Here is a 17,344-nt window from a genome sequence, read left to right as displayed (position 1 = left end):
ATAACCCCAAGCAAAGACATCTTGGAACTCTTTAAAGAGATCAATATATTTGGGTTTTTGATCAGGGGGCAAAGCAGCAGATAGCTTTATTATTTTAGGCTTGTCAGTGGTACCAATGTTACATTCTTCAATTGTTGCATCTAATGGCTGCATCTTTGGTTTCCTGGGGACATCATTTGAGTCAAAAATGTCCTATAGTGGGGTAAGGCCTGCTGGAAGAAGATTGTCTTTGAGTTGTATGATTTCATCTTCAGCGTTGCTCAGCTCTTCACAGTCAATTTGGTGAATTTGCTGAATGTTTTCTTTGTTGAAAATGGTTGGACTGAGTAATTGTTTGGCTGTTCTAGGTGACATTGGGTGGGCTGACTGTTGAAACTGTAATTGTGATTGACTTGCTCCATCAAATATTTGTGATTGACTTGCTGTCTCAAGGTCAATATTTAATCCTGTAAACTCTTGTTGCAAGGTTAAAAAGTTGTTTATTTGCATGTCATTCTCAAATACTTGCCACTCTTTGACATTGTTTGGAATAGAAGGCCTATATTTGACCTCTGCCGTGAAACAATTGTTGGGTTGTAGTGGGAATTTGAAGGTGCTGGCAAATGTTGCCAAGCTGTGTGCATGGAGATTGTGGCCCCTTGGAATCTTTGTGATAACAAACTCGGAGAAAGTCTCTAGTATTTCAATTACAGCAGACCTATAGGACCTCAATCTTTTGTCATTGGTAACAAAATTTCCTTTCACTTGTTGAATTATTAGATCAGAGTCTCCCATGATGGAGAGTTTAGGAGCTTGTAGTGATTTTGCTAGCTTTAGACCCAATAGCAGCGCTTCATATTCTGCTACGTTGTTAGTGCATCTATACTTTAATCTGTAAGCCCTGCCTTCTGCATAGCCTTTCTCTTTGTTGTGTATCCATACTCCAGCTCCTGCCCCTAACTTGTTAAGTGAGCCATCAAACTCTAGGACCCACAGACTATCTTGCTGAATAGGAGATTTAACATTCTTTTCATGGGATGGCAATGTGAGCATGAGTAGAGGTTTCTTTTCCCATTTGTTTCCTAGGATAATTTCATCATTTGTTTGACAATCTTTGACAACTAGAGGAGGGTTGATGTGTATTGTTGGGCTAATTGAAATTTGGCAGGTGCTACTTGTTTGATCAATGTTTTGTTCTTGTATGAGTGTTTCGGTCTTAATGTCATTGTTTGAGAAGCTTGCGCTGTCATTGAAGAGGATGAAGGAGTCTATGTCCGAATGGACAGCATATATTGGAAAATTTTGAGGCTTTTCTTCACTGCTGACCATATACTTCATGAGTGTTTCCCTATAAAGTCTTTTTGGTTGCCCAAATACAGAAATGGTTGCATATGACATATCTAATTGCAGGGAGCCTTGGAGTTTGGCTCCCCATGATCTTGATAAGAGCATCCCATATTTGGGTGGGATATCAGCAACTACAACATCCATTAGTATGGTTTTGTTGGGGAATTGGACCAGGGACACACATAAATCTTTTATTAGGCCCAAACATTTGACTTGACTGGAATCAAAAGAAAACAGGTCTTTGTATGGTCTTGTTATATCCAAGTTTAATCTTTCCATGACAGCTTTTGGCATAAGGTTGTGAGAGGCACCTGAGTCAAACATTGCATTATGCAGTATTTTATCATGAACATGCAAGCTGACATAAAAAGGTAAAACCCCTGTGACTACTGTTTTTCCATCTACCTCTGGGCCAAACAGTAATTCTGGAGTGTCATCTAGCACATTTACATCATCTTTGCTGTTGGTGAGCTGAAGGGATTTTTTGATCTGTTGCTTATATATGTCATGCTTGGCTAGCTCTGAAAGGGGAATTGCTATCTTTAACTTGCCAATCTCTGCTCCTAGGTCAAAGGGTTTGTCAACCTGAATTTTAGAGTTACGGATAGCAGTCCTTTCTCTGTTCATTAAATCTTCTTGTTGGATTTCATCTTGATTTTGGAACCTGCCCCTCATGCCCATGTCTTGAGGGGTAATGTTCGGATTTGGGTGGGAGGATGAGGTTGCCGTGGGCGGTTGTGGTGTGGACAGTAATTCAGTGACTTCCTCAACCACTACTTCTTTTGTAGGTAAGTTTGTTTTGTCATTAGGTTCAGTGACTAAGGTTTCTTTAAATTGCTGTTTCTCCTTTACCTTCTCAGGCTGATTTGCATTTACAGTCCGACTTCTTAGTTTGTATTGTTTATGGACTTCATAGACAGCAGTATCATACCCTTGTTTAAAGTCAAAAGATTCTCCTGATTGTGTTTGGAATGTTTTGCTTTCATCCTCCTCATGGTCTTCTTGTGTTAAGAAAACCTGGCTTTTACCATCCAGACCTATTAAGTTGATTTCAGGATCTTCATTGAGCTGATTAGCTGAGGAAGTTTCTGCATAATTTTCTTGAAAAGGGGGTCTGATATCTTGGTCTGCACTTGTTTTTCCTATATTTGGGTTCTGTGTTCTCCTAAAATTTGGGTTTCTAGGAGGATTGTTTTGTGGTGCCTCCCATGATGACTTTCTTTCAACTGATTCCACTCTTTCACCCAGTCTTTTCATGCTGTTTAGTATTGCATCCAACTTTTGATCAAAGCCTGAGGGCTCATCTCTGAAACCAGCCTTCTTTTCCAGCTTTGCCCTGTTTCTCTTGGCAATTAGGTTGGCCTCTACAGTGACTGCAACTCTTTGAGCTTCTGCAAGGGTTGGAGGATCTCTTTCTTTCAGCTGATAGGCCATATCAGAGTCAAAACCGTCAGGGAAGTTATACAGGGCCAAATCAGGAGGGGGCCTTAAGTTCTGGGGGATAGCATTATATACATTGTTAAACCTAGCACAGTATTCCAAAACTGTTTCTTGGGGACCTCTTTTGATAGTGTTATATTCACCGAGTATGTGTAGAGGATCTTTCTTCTTCTCCCATCTGTTGGTAAACTCTTGGTACAGGAACTCAGGGGTTGCAATGGAATTTGCATTCAGGGATCTAAACCAAGTTCTGACATCCCCGGTTAAGCTTTGAACAAAAATTCTCATCCTGACACTGTCATCATCTATTTCAAAGGTCTCAAAGTGATCTTGCATCTTCTTAGCATGCTGGACAGCTGTCAAAGGGCCATTGGAGTCAAAAAATGAGATTTTGGTTTGGTAGTCTTGAGGTAGAGCCGGTGCATTGGCTGGTATCTGCAGAGGAGCATATCTGTTAGCCATGTTTATGGGGTTTATAGGGTTAATAAGAACAAATGGGACAGCTGGGATTACAGGTGTAACAGGGTTAATAGGATGGGTAACAAGCGGGAAACTGGTTGAAAGAGTGTGTGCAGATGGTGAAGATGGGAGAGGAGGGCTTTGAGGGGTTGATGATGAACTGGGGGAATTAGGTGTGGAACGGAAAAGGACTTTACAAGGAGTTGGAATGAGGATAGGTTGGTCTGAACCTATATCTGAATCAGCAGGCTTCTCCTGCTTTTGCTGTCTCCTTATGTTCTTTGGAATGAGATTTGGGTTATCAACAATGATGGGTTGATCAGGGTCAGGGTTTGCCCTAGTGTGCCTTGGGTTTCTTTTGGGAGCCAGCTTCTACGTATTCTTTTAGAAGTTTATACAGGAGGATTTATATGTACAAGGACTAGGTAAGAATTCTGGAATGACTATATATTTTCCAAAGCTAGGATGAAGATTCCCTAGTTAGCTCTTCCCTAAAGCTGTCCCTGTGTTTACAGAAACAGTCCTAAGGCCTCTTGGCTGGTTTCAGGCTTGATGGTAGCTTTTGAAAATAGATAGTAATTGAAAAAATCTTAAGTCCCCAGTGGAGTCGCCAATTATGTTAACACCCAGGTTGTTCCCTATGACTCCCAAGGGAATACGGCCGGGGTAACCACTAACCAATCTTTGGATCACTGTTTCTAGCCAAACTGTGATCAGAGAGGGCTCTCTCTTTATGATTTGTAACTGTTTATGATAGGGTTTTAGGCTAGCTATTATGCACAGGTTTTGTTTATGTTTTGGTTGAAGAATATCCTTCAGATCTCTTGTGATGTGATTTTCAGAGAGTCAAGTACCATTGGGCAATGGAGTCTGTGGCTGTAGGTGTCTAGAAACTTTGAGATGAACTGGTGAAACTTACAGGGCCATTTGGATGTTTTATAGAACAAATTTTGATTAATAACAGGAAACAGGTAAGACAAACAATGAAAGCATTCAAGAATTTTCACTCGTTGTTAACTGTTTCCACCAAACTGGTTACGAGAAAAGACAGATGTCACAGGGGCAAACTTGAATCCCTGGGAATGTCTATCACAGTGAAAGATATAGATTCAAAGTGCAGCAACTAAGAATTACTCTTCTGTTACTATATCTGAGGAAAACATAGATAATAGCTCAGTTTGAGTTCAGGGTAATCATGGATTAAGTCCTGAACTATTCTTCTACTTTGCTATTAAGTGTAAAATATCTGAACGATAAAAGAGAACAAAAGACTTGAAAACATGTAATACAGAGATTTGAGAAGACTTATTGTTTTATGAAACAACTGGAATCCTGCAACATTCACCATTCACCACAACGCACCAAATACACCATGCTTTGGAAATTCCATTCTCCTTTTCTATTATTTCTCTCTGGGAATTTTTACAACGAGCGAGAGCTCTTCCAAGGAAAATTACAACAACACCTTCCTCTATCATGCGCCGGGGTTTATATAGAAATAAGCATACAAAATATCTCAGGCATTGAGTCATCTGAGAAGGAGAAAATATCTTCGATAGTGTTCAGAAAGTACGCAGGGAGTTATTGCAACATTAAATGTGGAGTAAATGCCCATTATGTCTGTCAGATGACTGTTTTTGACTTTAAGGAGTCACTGAGTCGGTTACATTTACTATGTACCGATCTGTAGGTACGCATTTACTTTTGCCTGCGCAATGAATTTCTCGGCTTTGCCAGCTGCGTTTGTCTTTTGCCTGCTTTGTTGGCTGCTCCATCTGCTGAGTTGGCTCAGCTTTGACTTTATGATGCCTGCTGATTTTGCTGACTGTTCTTTCCATCAGAATTTATAGAAAAAACAGAAATTAATGGATGGCTTAATGTTTACAAAATTCTCTGGATGGCATCTGTCCACCATTCTTGTGTAGGGAGCTGATGCTTGAGGATGGCCTGCATTGTTTCTTCAGCTTCTGTATATTTGAAAAAATTGGGGGCTACATCAAATAGATGATTCATTTCATTCATTATAAAAAGTAGATGTTCTATCTTACCATAGAAAATCTGTCCTGTGATAGGCCCTGTATCTTCTGAGGTGCTGGCTTTCTCATTTACCTGTGATGAGGCAAAAACATTCACTCTCTTGGCATATTCTTCATGGGTGAATAATCTGCCTCCATTGTTCAGCAAGCTAGGGAGTCCTTTACTTTCCAATACCCGAAACTTCTCAAAGAATCTGTTTACCTCAGTTTGCATATCCTGGGTTCTTCTGTCTAAGGTCTGCATCAGACTCCTAAGAGTAGTAACCCTCTTGATCATTTGGATAGTATCAGTTCTGTTTGCTATTCCCATGGTTGTCAACTGAGAACTGGTCTTATGATTGAGCACATTGATCAATTTTGTTGCAATTTCAGGCATGTTTCCCAACAAGGCCCTTGCTGTTCTGATTTCCCTCTGTGCTTTAGGAATGAGCTCCAGTTGCTCATGGATTGTCTCAATGTATGACCACTGGTTATTGATGGACTTACCAATATTGGACCATATCATTGCTCTGATTTCGGCTATGATTTTATCTAGCTGTAGCTCTTTCTCAAGCTCCTTGATTTTGTCTTTAAGAGCTTTGATTTCTTGGGCCTTCTCTCCTACTTCTCTTTTTGTTTTGTCATGCCTTTCATTCACCTTGGCCAGCTGCTCCTTAGTTTCATTCAGCTGCATCATTTGTGCTTCTAAAGCTTGTATTTCGCTTTTTAGCTTTTGCATGTCTAAGCTCTGATCTGTGCTGGTGGGTGCTGCTGAAATAGATGTGACTGGTTGTTCAACGTGCTGAGGTGGAGGTGCAGTAGTAGGAGCAGTCTCCTCAAGATTAATGACCTGTGGAGGGGGCTGAGATGTTTGCCCCTCTTGTGCTTGTGTTGATGATCCTTTCAGAGGTGCTTGTGAGGCCTCATATTGCCCCAATTTTTCTTGTGCTTGCAAAAGTTCTTTGTAAACAGAAATTAATAGAGCAGTGGAATCCTGCTCATACCTTTGTTTTGCCACTTCATCGGTCTGTGGATGGATAGTGGCTGGAAGTTTAATCTTCTTCCTTAGTGCAGCCATATCAGCATCTCTGATTTTTAAGATCTCTTGTATCCCTTTAATATCATTGGGATTGTGCCCAATCTCTATGATGATTTCTTCCAGGGTTTTGATCCTGTTATCTTTGGCCTGAGAAGAGGCTCTCTCTAGCTCCAGCTGGGAAGCCGTGGCATTTAGACTGCTTGTTAACTTGTAGTTGTCCAAGGTCTTATCGGCCAATGAAGCATACACCATTTCCCCTGTTTGTTTATGCAACTCAATTTTGTCCATGGGGTGTATGTCTTTGGCAAGGACCTCTAAATTGGTCCTGAGATAATCAGCAGAAGACTGTGGCTTGAGTGCTGTAGGCATGAAATGACTCAAGGTCAGTTTGCCCTCACCTACATCGAAAGCAGACATGAGTCTCTGCTGATTGGAAGGAGCCATGTTAAGTAGGTGATTGTATAATTGAACTTTGATTGGGTCACTCCTTCTCTTAATGTCTATGAACTGCTGCTTTATGCTCACTCTTTCTTCTTTCTGCTGGCTGGAGGAGGTGACTTCCCCTCCCATTGTCCTGTCTGGTTCCTGCTGGGAGGAACTTGCTGAAATATCTTGACTTGGTGGGCCCATGCCTGATGCTTCTCGGATGGCTATATCCTCTTCTGGAAAATCGTTGAGTCTTTGCCTTTTCTCTCCTTGATTGATAGAGGATGTCAAGGGAGTTTCTCTTTCCCTTTTCCTCAGGATAAATGTGTCCTCCTTTTGAGGGGTTTGTAGGACCGAGGCATCGAATGTAGAGTCTTGCCTTGTAGGCATGACTTGTTCAGTGGTCTGAGGAGTATCCACTGTTTCCTTTCGCTGGGCAGGTGGCTCCTGCCCTTGTTTTTCTTGCTGCTGTTCCTCTTGCTCTTCTGTGTCTTCCTGCTGCTTTTCCTGCTGTTTTTCCTGCTGTTGCTCTTGCTCTGCCTCCATTTCCTTTTCCTTTCCTTTTTCTGAGACTTTTCCAGCAACCTTTGTAGTTTGCTGTGGAGTAGTTGAAGAGGAGGCTGCTGCTCCAATTTGTGTGCTTGGCAGTGAGGGGACCTGTGCATAAAACTCAAGGTCAGCCATCTTCTTTTGATTGTTCAGAGCTCTATGATCAAGCTCTTTTTGAGTTATATCTTCTTCTAGAGTTCCCCTTTTCCACTTGTTCTGATTGGCATATTTTTCAATTTTGGGGAGGCTATGATGACCATAAGCAGACAGTTTATATTTGAGTCTCCTCATTGTGATGAAGTTGTTGGGGTCATAGGGTTTCCATGTAAAACTGTGCTTCAAACCAAAACCCCCCAGTATTCTATCTGCCTCCTTCCACCCTTCATCCCTTTCATTGTAGACTAAATGGCCAAGTTGGCTCTTGATTTTCAGCTGTGCTTTCTTGCCTCTGCCTGAGAAGTGGAACATATCCACATAGCCAAACTGCCTGAAGTATTCTAAGGCAAATAGCCTCATGGGCACAAATTTGGGTAGTCTAAATGGGGGTAACTCACACCCATATATTCTGATAACGGTGTGGTGTTGGTAAAGATACCAGTCCCCAATACTGTATACTTTTGACAAATGTAGGCACATTTTCATGTCCTCTGTCAGTCTAGGAGGAGGTGAACCAATCAGTAGAGTCAAGGCTGGATGGATGAAGAGATCAATAAACTCACAGTAGGTATATGGAGAGTAGCATGATACATGGAAAACAGAAGTCCAATATACTACTGATCTGAGATTGCCCTGTGCATCTAGTCTCTTTATTGGGAAAGAGAATTTATTATGCTGGAAGTATATGAGCAGATGATATAGGTAGGAGGTGTACCTAAACACTCTTTCTCTTGGCAAATTCATCAACTGTTCATGCATTTTGTCTGATATGTATGTTGCATAATCATAGTGGATTGGTTTCCTTCCTGGGGAGAACATAAGCATCATTTGTATAACTGTTTCATCAATATATTCTATTGAATCATATCCCAGGATGGGACTGATCATGTCAACCAGGTCTTGGCCCAATTGATTGAGGTAAACACAGTTGATGGGAGGAATCTGCAAAGTGTCAGCTTTGATGAAGAGCTGGTTGACCTTAGTGATTTGGGCCTCTGTGGTTCTGGCTCCCTGTATTATCAAATCAGCTAGTGTCAGAGGGACCAACTTATGCTCTGTGTGGAATTGCAACATCTCCCTGATGGCTTCAGGGGTAATGAGGAACAAGATTGAACCTTCAGCATCTAGCACTGCTCTCTGGGATGCATCATAGTGTTCAGCAACTATGTGCACAAGCTCAGGGAATTGATTAACCTGAGGAAGTTTGAATATTGGGAGGAATGATTCCCAAATTCCCAGGATGTCTGTCCCCCTCTCATGTTTGATCTTTATTTCATTTAATATCAGCAGATGGAACCTGCTTCTGCTCCTTGTTTCCTCTGTTATCTTGTAGTCCAGGTCTGCCAATGCTCTGGTGTCAAATGTTCTGTTAGGGACATTCAGGGGAGCCACATTGAGGGCTATGGGAGCTACAGGGGGGTCCATGCTTTTCCTTTGCAAATTTTACTCTTACTCAGGGACTGTGTTACTATGCAGAGTAACAACAGCAAAGTTTCTTTGTAGAGGGATGGAAATGCGAGTTGGAGGTAAAGCAGGGTGCGCAGCAGTTGAAATGCTGTTTTTTGTAATTAAGAGCGGAGCTTTAGCCCCTTTGGCACCTTTCAATGTTAAAAAATTGGTTTCAAATGCGCCTGCCACGATTGCGCAGACAGGGCCTGGTTTCTTAGCAAAATGCAACTGGGAAGGCTCAGCTGGTGTTCTTTAGAAGTTATAATTGGAACTCTGAGGCTTTGCTGAGGAATTGAGTGGTGAATTTTGATTTTCGGCTTTCATTAAGCTCTCTAAGGCGTTAAACAGATAATTGCAGGCGCACAGAGGATGAATGATGAGGAATACCTGGTAAAACAATGCGCAAAGGTCGAGACCGCAGGTGAACTGGTGCGCTGGAGGCCTTCTGGTCAATTTAGCAAGCTGGTAGACAATTTGGACGTTGTTTGCATGCAGAGCAGATTAACGACGAATACGCGAAATGACCAAAAAACATGAAATTTTGGGTAAAATAGACCTTTTTATGCTTTTGGCGCGAATATGTGCTGACGTCAGCATGACGTCATAGGGTGGGGTCAAGGTCGGATGACGTCATGCTGACGTCATCGAGTGACGTGGCGCTGTATGGTTGGTACACGGTGGCGGTGACATGGCAGGACAGGTGGACCAATGGCGGGATGAGGGAATCCGGAAACCAGCAGTGGTTTCATATCGCACCGCCTTCTGTACGGGGCGGTATCGGACAGTAGTACCTCCGACGTAAGGTGGTGAGGGCACGTGGCAGAGGCATGACGTCCTCCAAATACGGACGTCGGGAGATATCTATCGGTCATCGGATGGGCTCCGACGTCACGATGATCGTTAGATATACGGACTTTGATCGGACGGCGGACGCGAGGCAGATGTGACGGGAGGTTAGTACGGATATCGTTCAGACGTCGGAAGGAGTCCAACGCGATCAGGGCCGTCAGATCTGTAGGCCCTTGATCTAATGGTGGTGGGGGAGATGACATATGCGGAGTATACGGATGAGGGCGGAAGCAAATAAACCTGTTTTGTGCGCTTTTCCAATGTATTTTGATAAAAAGAGTTATATGCGCCAACCTTGGCTAACGGGCGGAAAGTGGGTTTTATGCTGCTTTGGCCCCTTTTAAGCGGGTAAGATGGGGTTTAGGGCCCATTTCAAAGGTTTGATGTGCAAAAAAGGGGGTAGAGGTAGAAGAAGTGGCTTATGAGGAGAAGGGGTATTTGGCATAGGTTTATCAACATGACCTGATGTCATTTGATCCCTGACTTGCAATTTTATTGGCTATAATGCCAAGGGGGTGGGTATTTATAAGGGCTTGGGATTTATACACCTTGGTGTTAGTAATATTAGGGGAATGGGAAAAATAGGGGAGCTATATAGTAAAATTAGAGGTTAATATGAATGAAGGGGGCAAATGAAAGGGATTTTACTGAGTTTATCTGAAATTGACTTGGTTTTGAGAGTAGATCAAAATGAAAAGATCTTAGACAAGAAATGTGGATTCTGAATGAACTAGAACCACCATAAAACCATGATCTCTCTCCATAAATCTCAGCTGAAAGAAAGGGAGTGTTAGTAATGGAATAAAGGGGAAGAGGGAAGTTAGTCATGCTCCTGCTGTAGTCTTTTACTTTGCTGCCCATCATCACCATTTCTGCAATGATAGGACTCACTTTCTGCGACCCCAACTACCTACCCAGCTGCTTACCTAGCATTTTTTGTTTCTCCTTGGAGGGTGCACTTGAACTTGCAAACCCTTTTTGCCTTTTCTTTTCTTTGGCTTTTTTCTTTATTCTTTTCTCTATCTATTTCTACCCTTATCTCTTCCAAGGTCCCAGATTGAACTGTTGGGAACCTTTGCTTCTCTACCTAAACTATTTGTCTGCCAAGATTAGGCTGTTTGGACAGACTTCTTTCTCTATTCTAAAACTCAAAATTGAACACATGGCATGATCCAGATTAGACTGTTGAATCATCCACAAAATTGAAATAAGGTCCTCAATACTTGAAACACTTTACCCAGCTCTTGCTTTCTAGGAAATATGGGATCTTTGGGATACCAGAGCAGAGCATATTTGGCTTTTCTCTTGCCAATCATGAAATATGAAACCTACACGTTTGAGGATCATTGGTGGGATATTGTTGATGATGTGCCACAAGCAGTAAAAGCAGTTATCTTTAAAATACCCCAGGAGCCAATGGAAGTACTTCAGCTTGAATGGGGACCCAGCTGAGCTGCGCACCGGAGTGTTACAACATTTACATTGAAGAAGACGACGAAGATTTGTGCAAAGTTAACATTCCAGAAACTGAAGGCTATCGCGAGGTTCAAGGGCCATTGATTGAAGACCCTGACATTACCGCGCCAGTAAAAACAAAGCAGGTAAACATTGGTACAAAGGTTAAACTGAAGTATGCAACGCTTGGCGACTACTGGGATGATGCCACGGTGGATAAGGTCGTTGAGTTACTTCGCAAGTACCAAGACCTATTCCCGACCAAGATCATGGAATTAAAGGGGATAGTTGGTGATTTAGGGATGATGAAGATCACCCTAAAACCTGATGCGAAGCCGATTAAGTAGAGGCCTTACTGCTTGAATCTGAAATACAAGGAAAAGGTTCGCATAGAACTAGACAAAATGTTCGCAGCAAGAATCATTGAGCCAATGGAAGAATCTGATTAGGTAAGCCCTATGGTAGTACAGGAGAAGAAGCAGAAGGGTAAGATAAGAATATGCGTGGACCTCAGGAAATTGAATGACGCCTGTGTGCACAACCCATTCCCGACCCCGTTCACAGACGAAGTATTGGAAAATGTCGGTGGGCAAGAAGCATATTCATTTACTGATGGGTTCTCAGGGTACCACCAGATCACAATCGCGTCAAAAGATAGGAGCAAAACCACCTTCACGACTGAGTGGGGATGCTTTCAATACACGGTTATGCTGTTTGGGTTAAAGAACGCACTGACCATATTTTCACGCATAGTTGTTGCAGCATTCAAAGAGTATATCCACAAATTCCTAGAGGTCTATTTGGATGATTGGACTATATTTAGATTGGTTAAGCACCATGTAGTGAGCTTACGCTTGATGCTGGATACTTGTCGATGACACCAAATCGCACTGAATCTCAAAAAGTGTACGTTGCTCATTCCCTTTGGGAACCTGTTGGGACATGTAGCCTGCAAACAGGGACTAATGGTAGACCCCACGAAGATTGCAGTAATTCTAAATTTGGAAGCACCGCGAAGTTTTAAATAGTTGCGTGCTACCTTGGGACATATGGGGTACTACAGGAAGTTCATCAAAAGCTATGCCTAGATCACCGTGTTGATGGAGAAATTGTTGAAAAAGGATGTCACGTTCTGCTGGAATGATGATTGCATGAAGAGCTTGGATGTACAAAAAGAGAAACTGGCCTCCACCCCAATCCTGGTCTTCTCGAAATGGGATGTGGAGTTTCATGTCCATGTGGATGCGTCATGTATAGCGCTGGGAGTAGTGCTCACACAAGAAGGGGGAGAGGGCTTGGATCACCCTATCGCATTTGCAGGTCACAGGTTGTCTAAAGCAGAAATTTTTTTTCCACAACTGAGCGCGAGGGGTTGGCTATGGTGTACGCGCTCCAAAATTACCAACACTATTTGCTAGGAGGACTTTTCAATATGTATACAGACCATTCCGTGCTAAAATACTTGGTCAATAAGCCTGTGTTGGGGGGCCGCATATGCAGATGGCTCTTATTGTTCCAAGAGTATGACTTTGAGGTCATGGTAAAGCCTGGACGCCTGAACGCAGGACCAGATCACTTGTTGCGTATTGAGACGGGTGAGGAACCTACTAGTTTGGAGGAAGGATTACCTGATGCACAGCTCTTTGTTGTGCGTGTCGTGGATGGACACTTTGAAGATATAATCCACTTTCTGACAACAGGGACTGTGCCAAAGGAATACTCTGTCCAACAGAAGAAGGAACTGGTGGTGCGCACGACTGATTTTTCTATCATCGTGGGGCACCTATACAAAATGGGAAATGATGAGATACTATGAAGGTACGTACCTGAATTTGAACGAAGTCAGATCCTCATGGAAGCACATGAGGGCGCTGCAGGAGGACACTATGCAGGACGAGCGACCGTGCAAAAGATTCTTCGCGCAAGGTTATGGTGGCCAACCCTTCACCGGGATTCAAAAGCACACTGCAAGGCCTGTGATATATGTCAAAGGACAGGTAAACCATCGCGGCGGGACGAGATGCCTTTGAATCCGTAAATGATGTTGCAGCCCTTCAAAAAGTGGGCAAGCAACTTTGTAGGACCTATCAAACCTCAGGGAAAAACGGGCGTGTGATACATCATCACTGCGACGGAGTACCTGACTCGTTGGGCGGAAGCGTAGTCAGTCAAAGACTGCACGGCCGCCACGGTTGCAAATTTTCTGTTTGAACATGTGCTGACTCGATTTGGTTGTCCGAAAATCTTAATGAGTGATCGCAGTACACATTTCCTAAACGAAACCATCAGCGCACTAACATAAGAGTTCCAAGTGTATCATCAGAAAATCACACCATATCACCCATAAGCCAATGGGACAGTAGAAGCATTCAACAAAATATTGGAGACTACACTAACCAAAGTATGCAACGCGCAGCGGAGCGATTGGGACCTGTGCGTACCTACAGTACTATGGGCTTATAAGACAACATGCAAGAAACTAACGGGACAAACACCTTTCCGGTTAGTTTATGGCATGGAAGCTGTCATGCCAATGGAGTATATTGTACCTAGTTTGCACATAACAATGCTCATAGGTATGACAGACCGCGAAGCCCTAGAAGAAAGGCTCACGCAGTTGGAAGAACTTGAGGAGGAACGGTTCTTGGCTGGCTTTCATCAGCAGGTGCAAAAGCAGCGTGAGAAGGCCTGACATGATCACCATATTAAGTTGTGCACCTTCAAGGTGAATGATTTAGTGTTTTTGTATGACAGTAAGTTTGATAAATTCCCAGGAAAGTTCAGAATGCATTGGCTGGGACCATACGTTGTTAAGGAGGTCACAGATGGAGGCGCGGTACAGCTAGTCAAACTAAATGGAGAGCCTTTCCTAGGCAAAGTGAATGGTAGCCACTTGAAGCCCTACACGAGTGGCCCAACTATCTGACTAACCGAAAGAAGCATAGTCTTCGTGCTCCAAGGATCCAGACAAAGGCGCAGGACTATAAGCAAATGCAGGGGATACCGGCATAGATGTAGAGAAGTAGTTATAACACAGAGGTTTCGTAACAACATATGCAGCAGATCCAGTAAGTAGTAGCTCAGTGTGCTGCTAACCTTGCCACAGTTTGAGAATAGTTGGAGGGACTCTGCGCAAAGATCTCCGCGCTGACAGATTGACTCAAGGGCGAGTCACAATGTTTGTTTTGGGGGCCTGTTGGGCATGGAATCCCCCCCAAGGCATGTTTTGGGGCTTAAAGCCCAAGTTTTGACTGAATCTTGTTTTAAAAGCTCCGTGAATTATGGGCGCGAGGCGCAAAAGTATGATAGAGTCATAGGGTTGTCCACCCTAGTTTCTATAATGTAGTGTTGGCGGGATAGACCTATCCATGGTCCGTGGACCATGGGATTGTATAAATAGAGCGAGGCTCTAAGTGTAAAAGATAACTAATAGGGAATAACGAATGAGAAGTCTAAGTGATTAAGTCAAAGTGTAAAGTGTGTCTTTGGGTCGTAGAGTAGGAGAAGGCTCTGCAGCTGAGTGCTTAGAGGCCTAATAGTCCACAGATGAGGTGCGCGGACCCCTTTAGCTGAGTGTGAAGGGCAGTTCGAGTCTGTAATCATTGGAAGAATCAATAAAGAGAAGTTTTGCTATAATTTTGTGTATCTTTCTCTGGTTTAATGCATGATTGAATATAATTCACGAGTATACTGTTTAGTTACTGCGTGAACCTGTATGAATGTTTTCTATTGTTAAATATAACTTAAGACAGTTAAGTAGGTGAAGGTGCTTAATTCATACTGGAAGATAAATAAGATCTCAGATAATAGTGCAAAAAGTGGCACAACCCCCCGGTTATGGCTGCGTGAAGGCAGGGTATCAGGCCGCAAGGGACAGAAGGTGCGCGAAGCCACCTGCGCACAGGGACAAACAGTGGACCAGTCAAACTCATCAGACATCTCCAGGGTGTAGAAACCTAGTTCTAGCACCCTCCCATACTACTTCCGGTGAGACCTCAGTCCACGCTCCACGGACTGTTGCCGAAAGGGCCAGTAGTACAGGGATTTGTTTGGCTAACTAACTCTGAACTTGGGTCAGGCGCCAACAAGCCAACAACCGTATATCCTGCCATCCACCGGTCGAGGATTCCTAGGCCCATAAAGGCATACAATACTTGGCTTTACTGCAACCCGCAGTCTGGTTCAGGGGTTACTAGGCCAATGGCTTTACGGCAATCCACAATTTGTTCAGGGATCACTAGGCCATGTTTTCTTTCATTCATAGATCCACCTTACTTAGTTTCGAATTCATCCAACAATCCAACTTAACCAAAACATGAGAACCCCATCACACCATGGCTATCCGGAAATGGCAAGGCAAGGCTGAAGAACATTTTCACACTTGGAAAAACCCATGCCAATGAGAGCAAGAGAACCAAGAACACCCATGCATAACCATGCATGCCAAATCTAGCAAGGAAATCACACATGAAAATTGATACCTATAAGTAAACCCATTGTAGCTGCTTGATCCTACTCTTCCTTGCTTGATCTTTGCTTCCCCTTTTCCTTCTTTGCCTTTATTGATCCAATGTTGAAGTGATCCAATAAAACTATAAGTGTCCAAGAGTGAGAGAGAGAGAGAATAGAGAGAGAGCTCCAAAACTGAATTGAAAAAAGGTACTAACTGATCCTCATAAGCCTTTTTATCAATGAGGCCTCTATTTTCTTCAATTTTCCATTATTTTCCTTCATTTTCCTCCTCATGCAAATTTGTGACCTTTCACCTTCCTTTTCTACTAATTTCCATTATTTTCGTAAATAAATGCCAATAAATGCCAATTTGCCTTTCCAAATATTTTGCCATTTCCTTTGCTAATTTCCTTAGCCATAAATACCGAAATGAGCACCCACACTAGGATGTTTTTTCCAACATTCAACTTGGAATAAGTGTCCCATAACCCTGGTTATTATTTTGCCTTTATTAACTTTTATTACATGGAATTTTCACCAGGGTTGTTACAGAACCCTCCCCTTAGGGGAACGCCATCCTCAGTGTTTAAGGACACCTACAACCAACAAGACTGTTGAAAGTAAGCATACTACCCTTGGAGCTTTATAACATAGCTCGTTGCAGTATTTACAATGATCAAATTACTCAGAAGCAACCCATCATGACATCAAAACAATGTGACGACCATAATGACATGACACCCATATTGCTTATTGAAGCTTTATAACACAGCTCATGGCAGCATTTACATCCATATACACATGTACATATACCAAAACATATACCAAAAACATTCACTCAACCACCGAATAGAGAAGGATACGTAACCCGCATCTGATCTGCCATCTCCCATGTAGCTTCATCAGGCGCAAAGTGCTTCCACTGCACTTTAACCTGCTTGATTGCTCGATTCTAGAGCATGAGAATCTTTCTCTGCAATATACACTGAGGTTACAGTTGGAATTCCCCATCCAGCTCCACCTGAAATACAGACTAGTCAATCACATGATCAACATCTTTAACATACTTCTTAAGCAATGACACATGGAAAACATCATGGACTTTCATTGTTAGAGGCAGTGCAAGTCGACATGATATTGGTGTAATCCTTTCAAGAATCTTGAAAGGTCCACAAAATTGAGGTTCCAACTTGGCACATGATCCAATCTGCAAGGATCTCTCCATGGGCTTGACGCGCAAGTACACTTGTTCCCCAACCTGAAACTCCTTAAACAACTTGTTCCAATCTGCATAGCTTTTATGTATGTCTTGTGCTGCCTTTAGATTCTTTTTTATTACCTGTATTTCCTGTTCCATTTCTGCTAACATGTCCGGTCCAATCAATACCCTATTCACTGGATCACTCCAATTGATGGGAGTATTACAACTTCATCCATATAATTCCTCAAACAGACTCATCCTCAATGATTCCTCGTAACCATTGTTATAAGCAAACTTGACCAACAGAATTTACTCCTCCCATCTCCTTTGCTGATGCACCACATACATCCTCAACATGTCCTGCAATATGTTGTTGACCCTCTCTATCTATCCATTTTTCTGTGGATGACAAGTTGTGCTGAAGTCCAACTCTGTCCCAAACCTACAAACAACTCCTATCAAAACTCAGAAGTGAACTTAGCATCTGTGTCTGACACAATCTTCTTTGGGACACCATGCAATCTGACC

Source organism: Pinus tabuliformis, chromosome X (genome assembly GCF_031772625.1).
Source record: "Pinus tabuliformis cultivar Carrire ecotype Pingquan chromosome X, CPIR1, whole genome shotgun sequence".
NCBI classification, from domain to species: domain Eukaryota; kingdom Viridiplantae; phylum Streptophyta; class Pinopsida; order Pinales; family Pinaceae; genus Pinus; species Pinus tabuliformis.
The sequence above is the reverse complement of the archived record's forward strand: the minus strand, read 5'-3'. Positions refer to the sequence as shown.